Source organism: Chlorocebus sabaeus, chromosome 5 (genome assembly GCF_047675955.1).
Source record: "Chlorocebus sabaeus isolate Y175 chromosome 5, mChlSab1.0.hap1, whole genome shotgun sequence".
NCBI classification, from domain to species: Eukaryota; Metazoa; Chordata; class Mammalia; order Primates; family Cercopithecidae; genus Chlorocebus; species Chlorocebus sabaeus.
This window is the reverse complement of record NC_132908.1, coordinates 27591806-27608021: the sequence shown is the minus strand read 5'-3', so window position 1 is coordinate 27608021 and position 16216 is coordinate 27591806. Positions and strand designations below refer to the sequence as shown.

Sequence of the window (16216 nt, the reverse complement as noted above, 5' to 3'; positions counted from 1 at the left end):
AGTGATCCCTCTCAGCCTCCCGAGTAACTGGGAATACAGGCGCATGCCACCGTGCCCTATTGCTTTATTTTTTATTTTATTTTATTTTTTTGAGATGGAGTCTTGCTCTGTCGCCCAGGCTGGAGTGCAGCAGCGCGATCTTGGCTCACTGCAACCTCTGCCTCCCGGGTTCAAGTGATTCTCTCCTGCCTTAGCCTCCTGATTAGCTGGGATTACAGACACACGCCACCATGCCTGGCTAATTTTTATATTTTTAGCAGAAACGGTGGTTTCACCATGTTGGTCAGGCTGGTCTCAAACTCCTGACCTCGTGATCGCCCACCTTGGCCTCCCAAAGTGTTGGGATTACAGGCGTGAGCCACCACGCCCGGCCTATCATATTCCCTTCTATACGGGCATAAGCAATCTGACAATGATATCTCTGTTTGTTGCACACACTATCATCCTGTATTTGGATGTGTTGTATTTATTTTTATTCTTTATCACCAAGCATCTCTGAGCATAGTAATGTGGTTTTACCCACTTGATGTCTTCTAAATTTCACTTGGTATCTTTCAAAGTAGGCCTTATTCTTTTCTTTCTTTCTTTTTTTCTTTCTTTTTTCTTTTCTTTTTTTTTTTTTTTTTTTTTACGAGACACCCAAGCTGGAGAGGGCATGGAAGTTCAGTGGCACCATCTCGGCTCACTGCAACCTTTGTGTCCCAGGCTCATGCGATTCTCCTGCCTCAGCCTCCTGAGTAGCTGGAATTACAGACCTGTGCCACCACACCTGGCTAATTTTTATATTTTTAGTAGACATGAGATTTCACCATGTTGGCCAGGCTGGTCTTGAACCCCTGGCCTCAAGCAATCCACTGCCTCAGCCTCCCAAAGTGCTGGGATTAAGGTGTGAGCCACTGCACCCAACCTGAATTTTGGCTTTAAATACCCTAAGCTTAGAAGATCTGTGTGCTCCTCCTGGCTGGCCTCAGAGGGGCCAGAGTTCACCGAGCCAGGTTTGTGGGCCTGCCCTTGTTTCTCGTGGCGTAGCTTGACATTAGTAGCTTTCCAGAACTTTCTGTATGTAAATAATTTGGTGACTTGGCACTTAGGGTGGAAACAGGTGCTTCTGGTGTTCTGTTGAGATGTCAGTTTTCTGAGAAATCTGTTTCCATGAAAATGCCCACATTTAAGTTTTCGTTCGTTTGTTTGTTTGTTTTTTGAGACCGGAGTTTCACTCTGTTGCCTTGACTGGAGTGCAGTGGTGCAATCTCGGCTCACTGCAACCTCTGCCTCCTGGGTTCAAGAGATTCTTCTGCCTCAGCCTCCTGAGTAGCTGGGATTACAGGTGCACACCACCACGCCCGGCTAATTTTTTTGTAATTTTAGTAGAGGCAGGGTTTCACCATGTTGGTCAGGCTGGTCTTAACTCTTGACCTTGTGATCCGCCCACCTCGGCCTCCCAAAGTGCTGGGATTACAGGCATAAGTCACTGCGTCCGGCCTTTTTTTTGGGGGGAGGGGGGATGGAGACTCACTCCTGTTGCACAGGCTGGAGTACAGTGGTGCCATCTCAGCTCACTGCAACCTCCACCTCCTGGGTTCAAGCAACTCTCCTTTCTCAGCCTCCTGAGTAGTTGGGATTACAGGCGTGAGCCACCAAGCCCTGCTAATTTTTTTGTATTTTTAGTAGAGATGGGGTTTCACCATGTTGGCCAAGCTGGTCTTGAACTCCTGACTTCAGGTGATTTACCCGCCTCAGCCTCCCAAAGTGCTAGGAATACAGGCGTGAGCCACCACACCTGGTCCTTTTTTTTTTTTTGAGACAGAGTCTTGCTGTCACCCAGGCTGAAGTGCAGTGGCTCGAGCTTGGCTCACTGCAACTTCCATCTCCTGCGTTCAAGGGATTCTCCTGCCTCAGCCTCCCAAGTAGCTGGGATTACAGGTGCCTGCCACCATGCTGGGCTGATTTTCTATTTTTAGTAGAGATGGGGTTTCACCATGTTGGCCAGGATGGTCTCCAATTCCAGGGCTCCAGTAAGTTGAACTGCCATGTCCAGACCACCTTATAATTCTTAGTTCCAATTCTCTTGTCTCTGCAAAACAAGAATAAGAAAGAAGAGAAAGAAGAAATGATGGTCAAAAGCAAAACAAGAAAAAAGAAGAGAATTAAAAAATTAAAAAATGCAAAGAAAAAAGTAGAAATAGCAAACAAACAAATAATAAAGAAATGGGGGTCAAGAAACTGAATGTGGCCTGTGCGAGGAAGTGGCCAGCATGTCATGGGTGGCAGGACCCCTGGAGAAGCCAAGGGCCCTCTCTGCAGGGCCTGTGGCCAGACATGGCCTGGGGGCTCCTCAGCCATGGGGTGACAGTGCATTCAGGCTCCAGCAGCTTCGGCTCCCTCCTCTTCCTGGGCAGCCCCTCCAAATCTACTTACTGGAGCAGCTCTTCCCTGTAACTGCCCACCCCCTCAGGGTAAGGGTCTGCTGCAGCATCCGCTCATTCGTCCACACAGGCGAGACACCCTGCTGCTGCCCCCAGAGTGGCCACTGCGTTCGAACAAGTGGGGCTCTGGCCACCCACAGGCAAACACATGAGGGAGAAGCCCTAGGCATGTCTTGATCATGGGCAGCTCTTTGCCTCCACCTCACTGTTGGTCTGATACCAGGAAATCCACTCTGGGGACCGTCCCCTTGTTTGTGTGTTGGAGGCCAAAAGAATGAGGTTCATGACCAACTCAGTATACCACTGGAGGCTATATGAGCAAACAGCAAACTGTTCTCATGAATGCAGGATGTTGGCAAACTGACACCTGCATCTGCCACCAGAAGGAATGCTGAGGACGGTCACGCCGCAGGTGAAGTGTTCCTTGTGGTTATCTATAGGAACATCTGGAGTCTGTTGTATAAAGAAAGCAATTATGTGAGCCTGTGATAAATCAAGCAGCTGACCAACCATTACCTCTTCCTCTCTGTTGATTCTACCTAATAAATACGAAGGGCTGTAGAAGTTCAGGGCCCTTATTCCCTAGAAGCAAGGAGCCCCCGGACCCCTTCCTTAAAACAGATCCTTTTGTCTTTGTCTTCATTTCTGCGTTCGTCCGCTTTCATTCGGTCCCGAACCAACAGCCACAAGTGGCTCCGGATCAGGGACATGAAGGAAGAAGGTCTGCTGGAGCGGAGAAAGTGAAACTGACTGGACGAACGAGAAAACCCTGGACAAATCTGCCTGCAGAGGATATAAGGTCAGTGAGCTAAAGAGATACTGGGAGTGGGACGTTTCTGAATCAGGGTAATGTGGGGCAGAATTTGTCTTTTGAGAAGCAACATTATGTGCAGTTGCTTAAAGTTTTACTTAAACAATCTGGTGCTCAGGTTAGTTCTCAAACACTAACCTGCTGCAGGAGGTTATTACGCAGAACCCATGGTTTCCACAGACAGGCACTCTTGATGCAGAAAATTGGGACGGAGTAGGGGAAGGATTAAAATGGATCTTATCGAAAAGGTCTTAAAGTTGATCCTTCTGTTTTGACTTTATTCCGTACTGTCCTCTTGCCATTGTCTCCTTATTCTGCCGGGCAGCAGGAGCCATGTTCTGAATCTCAAATCTCGAAAGAATCTTTTGTCCCACCCACAGTGCCCACTGAAATAATAAACAGGAGAGGGGAGGATGAAAATTGGCCTCTACCGCCCCATCCAGTGGTGGAAACACCTGTACCATCTCCTTCAGTAGCAGAAATAGAAACCCCAATACAACAAATTCTATGCTCCGCTGCCATAGCTGGAGAGCTGTTAGGATCTTGTGCTTTTCCTATTTCCATAAGTCTGGATCCAAATAATCCACAGCAGTTTATTCATGAACACACCCCACTAGAGTTTAAGTTGTTGAAGGAATCAAAAGCTAGTATAGTGAATAATAGAGTACAGAGCCCATTTACTTTAGGATTGCTAGAATCTGGATTTGGTGCTATGCGCCTTCCACCCTTTGATGTAAAGCATTTGGCCCACACTTGTTTGTTTGCTAGTGCATACCTGACAAGGAATTTAAATTGGCAAGAACTGTGTGCAGACCAGGCTAGACAGAATCGTGCTGCTGGACACAGGGACATTACAGAGGATATGCTGTTGGGTAATGGCCCTTATTCAGACCTGGAACATCAAATGGCACTCCTAGATGCTGCTTATAAGCAGTGTGCACTGGCCGCTAAACGCACCTGGGCCACAATTCCAGAGGAAGGGGGTCCCAATACAATCTTTTTTACATGTCATGCAAGGGTTGCAGGAGCCCTATGCACATTTTCTTGCATGATTACCAGAGGCAGTGAGGTGTCAGATTCCTCATACTGCGGCTGCAGAGATGCTAACGTTAACTTTAGAGAATGCAAACACGGATTGTAAATGTGCACTGGTTCCTGTGAGATGTATGCAAAACTTAGGAAATTTTCTCAAAGCCTGTCAAGATGTGGGAACTGAGCTTCATCGCTCTACAATGTTAGCTCAAGCAATGGCTAATTTAGTAGTGGACAAATCTGCAAAAGGCCAAGGGTCAAACTCTAAAAGGGAAAAATGTTATAATTGTGGAAAAATCAGACCTTTCAGAAAGGAATGCTGTCAGACCTCTGGGCAGAAGGGATCTTATAATGCAGTACCCCACCCCCAACAGAAAAAATGCCAGGACTTTGCGCTCATTACAGTAAAGGAAATCACTGGGCTAATAAATGCCATTCACAATTTCATCAGAATGGCACCCCCCCATTGGAAAATAAGAAGGGGGCCTGGACCCAGGCCCCTCAAACAATGAGGGCATTCCCGGTTCAGGCCACAACCCCGATTCAGGGGTGGGTCTTCGGAGGAACATTGATTCCCTCTCCCCAGGAACACCCGGAAGCACAGGATTGGATCTCCCAGTCAGAGAATGGGTTACGTTAGTCAGAGGAGACAAATCCACTAAAATTCCCACTGCATTTGGGGACCTTTGCCAATAGGATATATGGGATTAATTTTGGGTAGAAGCCGTCTCAGCTTACAGGGCATTACTATAGTCCCAGGAATTGTTGACTCTGATCATGAAGGAGAAATTCAAGTAGTGGTAATGTCACAAGATCTGTGGGTTTTTGAACCAGGAGAATATATTACTCAACTACTGCTTATTCCCTGCAAATTACATCCTTCTCCACACAAGCAGAAACGAGGGAATCAAGGATTTGGGAGTACCACTAGGTGAGAAATTTACCTATCCCAACCCACAGCTTCTAATAGACCCACCTGTACAGTGCAAATTAAAGGAAAGAAGTTCTATGGGCTTATGGATATGGGAGCTGACGTGTCAGTAATATCTAAAAACGATTGGCCCCCATCCTGGCCCCTGCAATTAACTTCTAATCCTTAGCAGGAGTAGGAACAGCTCAAAGTGTTCAGCAGAGTGCTGAGATTTTACCCTGTCTGGGACCAGATGGACAGTCATGTGCTTTTCAACCTTATGTTGCAAATATAGCTGTTAACCTATGGGGGTGAGATTTACTTACAGCATGGGATATGAGATTTACAAATGAAACTATTGACAATCCAGGATTTAAAATGTTAAAGAAAATGGGATATCAGAATTAAAAAGGATTAGGAAAGTCCCTACAGGGAAACCCTGATCCTATATCAATAACTGGGCAAACAGATAGAAGAGGGCTAGGTCGTCAGGATTTCTGACGGGGTCATTGATATTTCTCCTCCACGCACTGCTTTGCCGCTAGAATGGCTGACTGACAAACATGTATGGGTGGATCAATGGCGCCTATCACATGAGAAACTAACTCAACTCCATCCGCTAGTAAAAGAGCAATTGGATGCAGGACATATTGAAGAGTCAGTTAGCCCCAGGAATTCATCAGTATTTGTAATTCCAAAACAGGCAAATGGCGACTGCTACACGATTTGAGAGCTATTAATGCACAGATTAAACCAATGGATGTATTACAGCAAGGTCTGCCATCCCCGGCAGTCATTCCAAGAGACTGGCCTCTTGTAGTAATGGATCTTAAAGACTGTTTATTATTATTATTATTATTATTATTACTATTATTATTATTATACTATTATACGAGCAGGATAGCCCTTGATTTGCCTTCTCTGTGCCTTCTGATTTTTGTTTTTTGTTTTTTGTTTTTTTTGAGACAGAGTCTCGCTCTGTCGCCCAGGCGGGACGGCAGTGGCGCTATCTTGGCTCACTGCAAGCTCCGCCTTCCGGGTTCACACCATTCTCCTGCCTCAGCCTCCCAAGTAGCTGGGACTACAGGCGCCCGCCACCACGTCCGGCTAATTTTTTATATTTTTAGTAGAAATGGGGTTTCACCATGTTAGCCAGGATGGTCTCGATCTCCTGACCTTGTGATCCGCCCTCCTCGGCCTCCCAAAGTGCTGGATTACAGGCGTGAGCCACCATGCCCTGCCTCTGTGACTTCCGTTAATCACAAAGAGCCTGTCTCTCATTTTCAATGGAAAGTTTTACCCCAAGGCATGTTCAACAGTCCTATGTTATGTCAGCATTTTACAGGACAGGCATTAAAGGAGCCTCGGAATATGTTTCCCACTGCTTACGTCATTCATTATATGGATGATATTCTTTTGGCTGCTCCTACAGATCAAAATTTTACATCAGTTATTCAGAGAAATAAAATGGGCTTTGACTACATGGAATCTCAAAATAGCTCCAGAAAAGGTGCAAAGAACCTCCCCATACTAGTACTTAGGCACTATTGTTACGAAAGAAGTGTTTGACCTCAAAAAGTAGCTCTCCGTAAGGACAGATTACAAACTCTGAACGATTTCCAACAAGTATTAGGGGATATTAACTGGTTGCGCCCAATACTAGGTATTGCTACTTATTAACTCAAACACCCTTATCAGACCCTCCAAGGAGATTCTCCATTAAACTCTCCTCTGCAACTTACTAAGGAGGCAGAAGCTGAGTTACAGCTTGCAGAGCAGATGCTTCAGCAACCACATGCCTCCTGGCTACAGCCACAAAGGGCTTTGCTTCTGTTTATTCTTCCTACCCCCCATTCTCCAACAACACTTTTAGGCCAATTCATGGACAAATCTGTAGTAGTATTAGAATGGCTTTTTAAAAACTCCAGTCAGACAGTGAAATCTTTGCAAGTTTATCTTTCTTTCATTACTCAACTTATAACAATAGGAAGGCATAGATCAAAAATACTTACAGGATATGATCCAGACAAAATTATTGTTCCCTTGGATTCCCAACAACAGGCAGCAGCATGGATGTTGACTGCATGGCAAATCACTCTCGCAGATTTTGTAGAAATAATAGTTAACCATTATCTATTAGACAAAATTTTGCAATTTGAGAAAGTTCACCCTTTTATCCTTCCTGTGATTACTCATCACAAGCCTATTCCAGGCGGACAGACTTATTTCACTGATGACTTTTCCAAAGGCCGAGCAGCTATTTATGGACCTAAGCATACTCAAACAATAAAGACCTCTGAAGTTTCAGTTCAATGCTCAGAACTAATGGTAGTTATTCAGGTTTTGCAGCTCACCGCTTCACCTCCTATTAACATTGCCTATGTTATGAATGTAGCCAGTTGCATTGAAACTGCTACTATTAAAAGCACCCTAGAACCAGAGCTGTTTAACTTTTTTGTTTTTTTTTGAGACGGAGTCTCACTCTGTCACCCAGGCTGGAGTGCAGTGGCCGGATCTCAGCTCACTGCAAGCTCCGCCTCCCGGGTTCATTCCATTCTCCTGCCTCAGCCTCCCGAGTAGCTGGGACTACAGGCGCCCGCCACCTCGCCCGGCTCGTTTTTTGTATTTTTTAGTAGAGACGGGGTTTCACCGTGTTAGCCAGGATGGTCTCGATCTCCTGACCTCGTGATCCGCCCGTCTTGGCCTCCCAAAGTGCTGGGATTACAGGCTTGAGCCACCACGCCCGGCGTGTTTAACTTATTTCTAAGACTTCAACAAGCTATTCTCTCTTGTACTGTTCCTTTTCGTATTTCTAATATCCCTAGACCACGATCTCTAGGTAATGATAGAGCAGATAAACTGATCAGTTCTGTATTTCAACAAGCCCAAGCCTCTCATGCATTACTGCATCAAAACACCTCTGCCCTTACTCATATGTTTCATCTGCCTCACGGCCAGCCTCCAGCTATTGTGCAAGCCTGCCCTACTTGCCAGCATGTCCCTGGTGTTGCACCCGTGGAAGGATGTAACCCGTGAGGCTTGGCTCCGAATGAAATCTGGCAGATAGATGTTACACATATAGCAGCCTTTGGCAAACTCAGCTATGTTCATGTGACTATAGATACAAAGTCTCATATGTTACATGCCACATGTCAAACAGGGGAAACAGCTGGCCATGTCCGACAACATTGTTTGTCATTATTCGCCCATATGGGGGTTCCTAAACAATTAAAAACTGACAATGGATCTGCTTATGTTAGTCATGCTTTTCAAAATTTTTACAGTTATGGGCAATCACTCATAAAACAGGAATTCCTCATAACCTTTCAGGACAAGGAATCATAGAGCAGGCACATCAAACATTACAACATATGTTGAAAAAACAAAGGGGGAATAGAAGACCAATTAACCACCTCAAACAAAATTACATTTAGCCTTATTTACTTTAAATTTTTTGACTCCTGGTACAGATAGTAAGACTCTGGCAGAATGACGTTGGCAAATATTAGAGGGAAAGAGGAAAGTTTACCCAAAAGTATCATGGAAATCCCCAGAAGAAGGACAATGGAAAGGCCCAGTAGATTTACTGATGTGGGGATGAGGGTATGCTTGTGTTTTTACAGGAGATGGACAAAAACTGTGTGGGTGCCCTCTAGGTGTGTGCAACCATGGAATGGGAGACTGGAGGGATCCGTGGATCCCAACTATGCGTCTGGTTCCCCCAGTATGAGCCATGAGCCAGTGGAATCTGAATGCGAAGATGGAACGACGGCCGACTGGAGTCACACTGACACCAACCCCCATAACATGGGGACAGATCAAGAAAACCACATAGGAAGCTGAAAAACTGCCAGAGCGCCAGGGTCAGGCAAAAACCACTGACTCCATGTTTATGGCCATGCTAGCTGTAATATTCTGTGAGGTTTGTTTTCCCTGTGCAGAGGTAAAAACATATTGGGCATATGTTCCTAACCCACCTGTAGTGTGACCGGTACTCTGGAGTGACACTCCTCCTGAGACACATCATGATTGAGGAGCACAGGCACCAGGACCTCTAACTCCCCCTGACACAGAGCAATTAGACTCTCAGAACAATGGTATCAATTATACCACTCCTTTATCTGCTCCTCTATGCCTCACCCAGGATACATCACTCAACTGCAGTTGCCTTGCAATTCAATCCCAAGCATGGCTGAGTTACCTTGGAAAAATTACGTACCTATTAGGCCTTAGCTCTATTAATATTACTGGTGTAGTTACTAATCACTCCCAGCCCCATTGCCCAAATTGTACTGATTATACAGAATGGCCTCCCTTTGATAATTCTCACCCCCCTCCTTGGACCCAGTAGCTTGGTCCCTTAGCTAGACAATAGTCCATGTTAATGGGAAACATCATTGACTGGGGTCTCCGTGGTCATTTAGATGGGAGAGATGAGAATCAGACCTCATGGCATAAACTTCACTGGCACTGGTGGTGAAACTTTAACATCTCTTCGCTACAACACACTGAGATTCAATCCCAATCTGCCGTGCAATTTGCTTGGCACGGAACGGGCTTTAGCCCACCTTTGCCCCAATGGCATTATCAAGGGAAGAGAGGTCCAGTTCAGGAGACAATATGGAAGGCAACACTCCCATTTATGAATGGCAGCATTTGGGTTGGGACACTATCCAATAATAGTAATAGCGCTCAATGCAGTTTTGTTTTTTATTTTTTTTTGAGACGAAGTCTCGCTCTGTCGCCCAGGCTGGAGTGCAGTGGCCGGATCTCAGCTCACTGCAAGCTCTGCCTCCTGGGTTTACGCCATTCTCCTGCCTCAGCCTCCCGAGTAGCTGGGACTACAGGCGCCCGCCACCTCGCCCGGCTAGTTTTTTGTATTTTTTTAGTAGAGACGGGGTTTCTTCGTATTAGCCAGGATGGTCTCGATCTCCTGACCTCGTGATCCACCCGTCTCGGCCTCCCAAAGTGCTGGGATTACAGGCTTGAGCCACCGCGCCCAGTCAACGCAGTTTTAATGTTACCTTTGTAGAAAATGTTACCGCTCAATTTACAATTTGTGTTTTTAATCCCTATGTCTTTCTAGCAGCAAAAAAGGACCAACTCCAGGTAAAGATGCCTAATTGACTTGTGATTCCTGTCAACTCTATCATTGCCTTAATCATAGCACAATACAAACACACAGCATATCCAACCTAATAATTCTAGGTCTCATTCCCGGATTATGGATTCCTGTAAATCTGTCCAAGCCTTGGGCCCTCGCTTTACATTTTGTAAAACTCCTTCTTACTCAGCTTACTCATCATGCTCGGAGAGCCTTAGGCATGATAATTCTTGCTATAGTCTCAGTTACATTAATAACCTCTGTTGTGGTGTCCTCAGTAGCACTGCACAGCTCCATTTAAACAGCTTAATATGTAGAAAATTGGACGCATATAGCCGACCAGGCATGGATGCTTCAAAATAAAATCAACACCGCGATACAGACAGAAGTGGCAATGTTAAAGACTACTGTTCTGTGGCTAGGAGAACAAGTACAAAGCTTGCAGTTGCAGCAGCAATTGCATTGTCATTTTAACCATACTCATATTTGTGTAACCAATTTGGAATACAATCAAAGTAAATATCCATGGAACCTTGTAAAGGCCCATTTACAGGGAGCATTTACATTCAATGTTACTTTTGCTATAAATGATTTACAAAGTAAAATCCTTAACTTGAATAAGCAAACTCAAGCATTTCAGCCCTCTTTAAAATCTTGGGCAGAATTCCAGTAAGGTTTAGAGAGCCTTAATCCTTGGACCTACTTCAAACAGCACCTCAATGTCTTTTTTTGTAATTATCAGAAAAGTGTTATGTTTCTGTTTTTTGTTCATAGTCTGTAAAATCAGCTGGACCACCAGCTGGCAATTGAGAGCTGCACAGCCTGCAATTACCTTTGTTCAATTAATGCAAAAACAGAAAGGGGGAGATGTTGGAGGCTGAAAGAATGAGGGTCGTGACCAACTTAGTATACCACTGGAGTCTATATGAGCAAACAGCAAACTGTTCTCATATATGTAGGATGTTGGCAAGTTGACAGCTGTGTCTGCCACCAGAAGGAATGCTGAGGACAGTCACGCACCAGGTGCAGTGTTCCTTGTAGTTATCTATAGGAACATCTGTAGCTGTTGTATAAAGAAAGCAATTATGTGAGCCTGTGATAAATCAAGCAGCTGACCAACGATTACCTCTTCCTCCCTGTTGATTCTACCTAATAAATATGAAGGGCTGTAGAAGCACAGGGCCCTTATTCCCTAGAAGGAGGGAGCCCCCTGACTCCTTCTTTAAAACAGATCCTTTTCTTTGTCTTCATTTCTGCGTTCGTCCTCCTTCGTTCAGTTCCGAACCGACAACCACATCTGTGGGTCATGCAGTGTCTAATTCTCCCAGAGAGTTCACCTGGTCCAGCACCAGCTGTCCTCACACAGCTGTCCTCACACAGGGGACGAGCTCTACCAGTGCTCTGACTGCAACCACCTCTTCCACCTGAGGAGGGCGCTGTCCATGCACATATGCGGATGTGTGCACAGATGTGGGTGCCAGTTTGCATTCCCCTCCCTTGTGGCGACCACCAGGCACATGCACTTGGGTGAACACTGCCACCACTGCCTACAGTGTGGCACTCCCCTTGCTGACTGGGAAACTTGCTCCAGCACCAACTTATCCACACAGGAGAGAAGCCCTACTGGTGCTTTGACTGCGTGTGGCGCATGCACCAAAGAGGCTCCCTTGGCCATTCATAGGCACACACATACAGGTGAGAAGCCTCAGTCCTGCTCAGAGTGTGGCATCTGGTTCTCCTGCTTAAAAAAAGAAGAAAAAAATAAATAAGCGCTTGGCTTTTCCTTTTTTAGACGGAGTCTCGCTTTATCCCCTAGGCTGGTTTGCAGTGGTGTGATCTCAGCTCACTGCAACCTCTGCCTCTGGGTTCAAACAATTCTCCTGCCTCAGCCTCCCAAGTACCTGGGATTACAGGCACGTGCCACCATGCCCGCCTAATTTTTTGTATTTAGTAGAGACAGGGTTTCACCATGTTAGTCAGACTGGTCTTGAATTCCTGACCTCAGATGATTCGCCCTCCCTGGCCTCCCAAAGTGCTGGGATTATAGGCACGAACCACCGTGCCTGGCCTGACTTTTCTTTTCTTTTTTGAGATGGAGATTCACTCTTGTTGCCCAGGCTGGAGTGCAATGGTGCAATCTCAGCTCACTGCAACCTCAGCCTCCCCGGTTCAAGCGATTCTCCTGCCTCAGTCTTCCAAGTAGCTGGGATTACAGGCATTCACCACCACTCCCAGCTAATTTTTTGTATTTAGTAGAGACAGGGTTTCACCATGTGGGTCAAGCTGGTCTTGAACTCCTGACCTCAGGTGATCCACCCGCCTTGGCCTCCTGAAGTGCTGGGATGGATTACTGGTGTGAGCCACCATGCCTGGCCAGCCTGACTTTTCTTAACAGATTGACGTGGCCCAGTTTTGTTTGTTTGTTTTTGTTTTTGTTTATTTATTTAAACACAGGGTCTCACTCTGTTGACCACGCTGGAGCACAGTGGTGTAATAATCATAGTTCACTGTAGCCTTGAACTCCTGGGATCAAGCCATCCTCTCGCCTTAGCCTCCCAAAGGGCTGGGGCTACAGGCATGAGCCACCATGCCCACACACCCAGCCACAATTAGGAGGCTAAAGCCCTCGCCTTTTTTTTTTTTCTGAGACAGAGTCTTATTCTTTCGCCCAGGCTGGAGTGCAGTGGTGCAATCTTGGCTTATTGTAGCCTTGACCTCCCGGGTCTCAAGTGATCCTCCCACCTCAGCTTCCCAAGTAGCTGGGACTATAGGTGTCCAATACCATGTCTAGCTAGTTTTTGTAGAGACAGGGTTTCGCCATGTTGCCCAGAGTCATCTTGAACTCCTGGGCTCAAGCAATCCCCCCACCTCGGCCTCCCAAAGTGCTGGGATTATAGTTGTTAGCCACCACACCTAGCCTGTAACTGTAGTTTTTTTCCACCACCTCTGTTCAAACATCTCCTTCCTCTGAATATCTCACTGCTGCCTCCTCCTCCTCCTTCTTCTTCTTTCTTCTCCTTCCTTTTCTTTTTTTTTTTTTCTCTTTTTTGAGACTTAGTCTTACTCTGTCACCCAGGCTGGAGTGCAGTAACACCATCTTGGATCACTGCAATCTCAGCCTTCCAGGTTCAAACAGTTCTCTTCGACTGGGCTCGGTGGCTCATGCCTGTAATCCCAGCACTTTGGGAGGTCGAGGCAGGCAGATCACCCGAGGCCGGGAAATCGAGACCAGCCTGACCAACATGGAGAAACCCCATCTCTACTAAAAATACAAAATTAGCCGGTGTGGTGGCGCATGCCTGTAATCCCAGCTATTTGGGAGGTTGAGGCAGGAGAATCGCTTGAACCCGGGAGGCAGAGGTTGCGGTGAACCAAGATCACATCATTGCTCTCCAGCCTGGGGGACAAGAGCAAACCTCCACCTCAAAACAAAACAAAAAACAATTCTCATGCCTCAACATCCCAAGTAGCAGGGACTATAGGCATGTGCTACCATGCCCAGCTAATTTTTGTATTTTTAGTAGAGACAGGGTTTTGCCATGTTGGCCAGGCTGGTCTTGAACTCCTGGCCTCACGTGTGATCTACCTGCCTTGGCCTCCCAAACTACTGGGATGACAGGTGTGAGCCACTGCTCCTGGCCTCACTGCTTTCTAATTTTGTGACTTTTCCTGCCACATTGTCTTTATTCCTTGAAAGCTTTGAGGTTAGTGTTTTGCCCATAGTATGTGCTTTACAATATTGATTAAAGGGTTAAAGAGATAGATGTGCATGTTGCTAGCTAAGAAATGTGGCAAATGGTATATTCTCCTGCCCGCAGGACCCTTAGGGGTGGCATTGAGCTGGTGAAACTCTGCAGTATGACACATACACAGAAGTGGGGGCTAGGCCAGGCGTGGTGGCTCATGCCTGTAATCCAACACTTTGGGAGGCAGAGGCAGGTGGATCATGAGGTCAAGATTCCGAGACCAGCCTGGCCAAGATGGTGAAACCCCGTCTCTACTAAAAATACAAAAATTAGCCAGGCACGGTGGCGGGTGCCTGTAATCTCAGCTACTTGGGAGGCTGAGGCAGGAGAATAGCTTGAACCCGGGAGGCGGAGGTTGCAGTGAGTTGAGTTCACACCACTGCACTCTAGCCTGGGTAACAGAGCAAGACTCCGTCTCAAAAAAAAAAAAAAAAAAAAAAAAAGGAAGTGGGGGCTAATGGGGTGGGTGCTGGCTTATTCCATCAGCAATTTTTAGTTTAGTGCCTTTCACATACATGCTTGTATCATTCAGTTATGATTCATTGTGAATTTATATGCCTTACTAGACTGTAAGCTCCATGCAAAGCATGGCCTATGACTTATTTCTGTAGGCTCTCCCAATTGCCTAGCACTATGCTTTGTACACTGAACAACTGTCATGTGAAAATAATATAGGGAGATTATGCAGAATATTGAACTTGAGAAGAAGACAAGAGCTCAGGTGGATTCCTGGTTTAGCAAGCAAATTAGGATAGTGTGAAGGAAAGGTGCCTATCAGTGGTATGAATAAAGGCTCTGTCTGCCCCAGGATTAAATCTTTGTTCCTCCTTCTTACTAGCAGTATGGCCCTGAAAACTCGTGGAATTCCTCTGAGATCATTTCTTCATTAGTAGAACCAGGATAATAACCATTGGTGCACAAAATGCTAGTAAAGAATTAATAACGGGAGGGTGTGGTGGCTCACACCTGTAATTCCAGCACTTAGGGAGACGGAGGTGGGCGGATTGCTTGAGCTCAGGAGTTCGAGACCAGCCTGGGAAACATGGTGAAATCCCGTCTCTACCAAAAATACAAAAAGTTAGCAGAGCACTGTGGTGTGTGCCTTCACTCCAGCCTGGGCAACGGAATGAGACCCAGTCTCAAAAAACAAAAAAAATTAGGGTTGGGTGTGGTGGCTCACGCCTGTAATCCCAGCACTTTAGGAGACTGAGGTGGGCAGATCACGAGGTCAGGAGATTGAGACCATCCTGGCTAACACGGTGAAACCCTGTCTCTACTTAAAAATACAAAAAATTAGCCGGGCATAGTGTTGGGTGCCTGTAGTCCCAGCTACTCAGGAGGCTGAGGCAGGAGAATGGCCTAAACCCAGGAGGCAGAGCTTTCAGTGAGCTGAGATTGCACCACTGCACCCCAGCCTGGGAGACAGAGCGAGACTCCGGGAAAAAGAAAAAAAAAAAAAAGAGTAACTAATGGCCCCGGTGCTGTGGCTCATACCTATAATCCCAGCACTTTGGGAGGACGAGGCAGGAGGATCACTTAGCCAAGGGGTTCGAGACCAGCCTGGGCAACACAGGGAAACCCTGACTCAACAAATAATATAAAAAATTAGCCAGGCGTGGTACTGCACAGCAGTAGTCCCAGTTACTCTGAAGGCTGAGGCGGGACGATTGTTGAGCCCAGGAGTCAGAGGCTGCAGTGAGCTGAGATTGCACTACTGTATTCCCTCCAGCCTGGGTGACAGAGTGAGACCCTATCTCAAAAAAATAAAAATAAGGCTAGGCACAGTGGCTCACGCCTGTAATCCTAGCACTTCGTGGGGCCGAGGTGGGTGGATCACTTGAGGTCAGAAGTTCGAGACCAGCCTGGCTAACATGGTGAAACCCCGTCTCTACTAAAAAATACGAATATTAGTTGGGTGTGGTGGAATGCACCTGTAATCTCAGTTACTCGGGAGGCTGAGGTAGAAAAATCACTTGAACGTGGGAGGCAGAAGTTGCAGTGAGCCGAGATTTTGCCGCTGCATTCCAGCCTGGGCGACAGAGCACGACTCTGTCTCAAAAATAAATAAATAAATAAAAATAAAAAAGAATAAAGATGAAATATGTAATATGCTGGGCATGGCGCCTGCCCCCAGGAAATGATAACAATAATTCCCTGCCCTAAAGGGCAAACAAAGAAGATAACCGT

General features: G+C 46.3%; 1 long non-coding RNA gene across 1 annotated transcript; it reads right to left on the bottom strand.

Moving 5' to 3' along the window:
- Positions 1 to 1499: 1499 nt before the first annotated feature.
- LOC140711742 (uncharacterized) lies at positions 1500 to 7908 on the bottom strand. The gene is made up of 2 exons (XR_012093037.1): positions 7192 to 7908; positions 1500 to 2074 (listed from the first exon to the last, which is right to left on the bottom strand). It is a non-coding gene; the product is annotated as an uncharacterized lncRNA (long non-coding RNA).
- Between the last annotated feature and the right edge of the window lie 8308 nt (positions 7909 to 16216).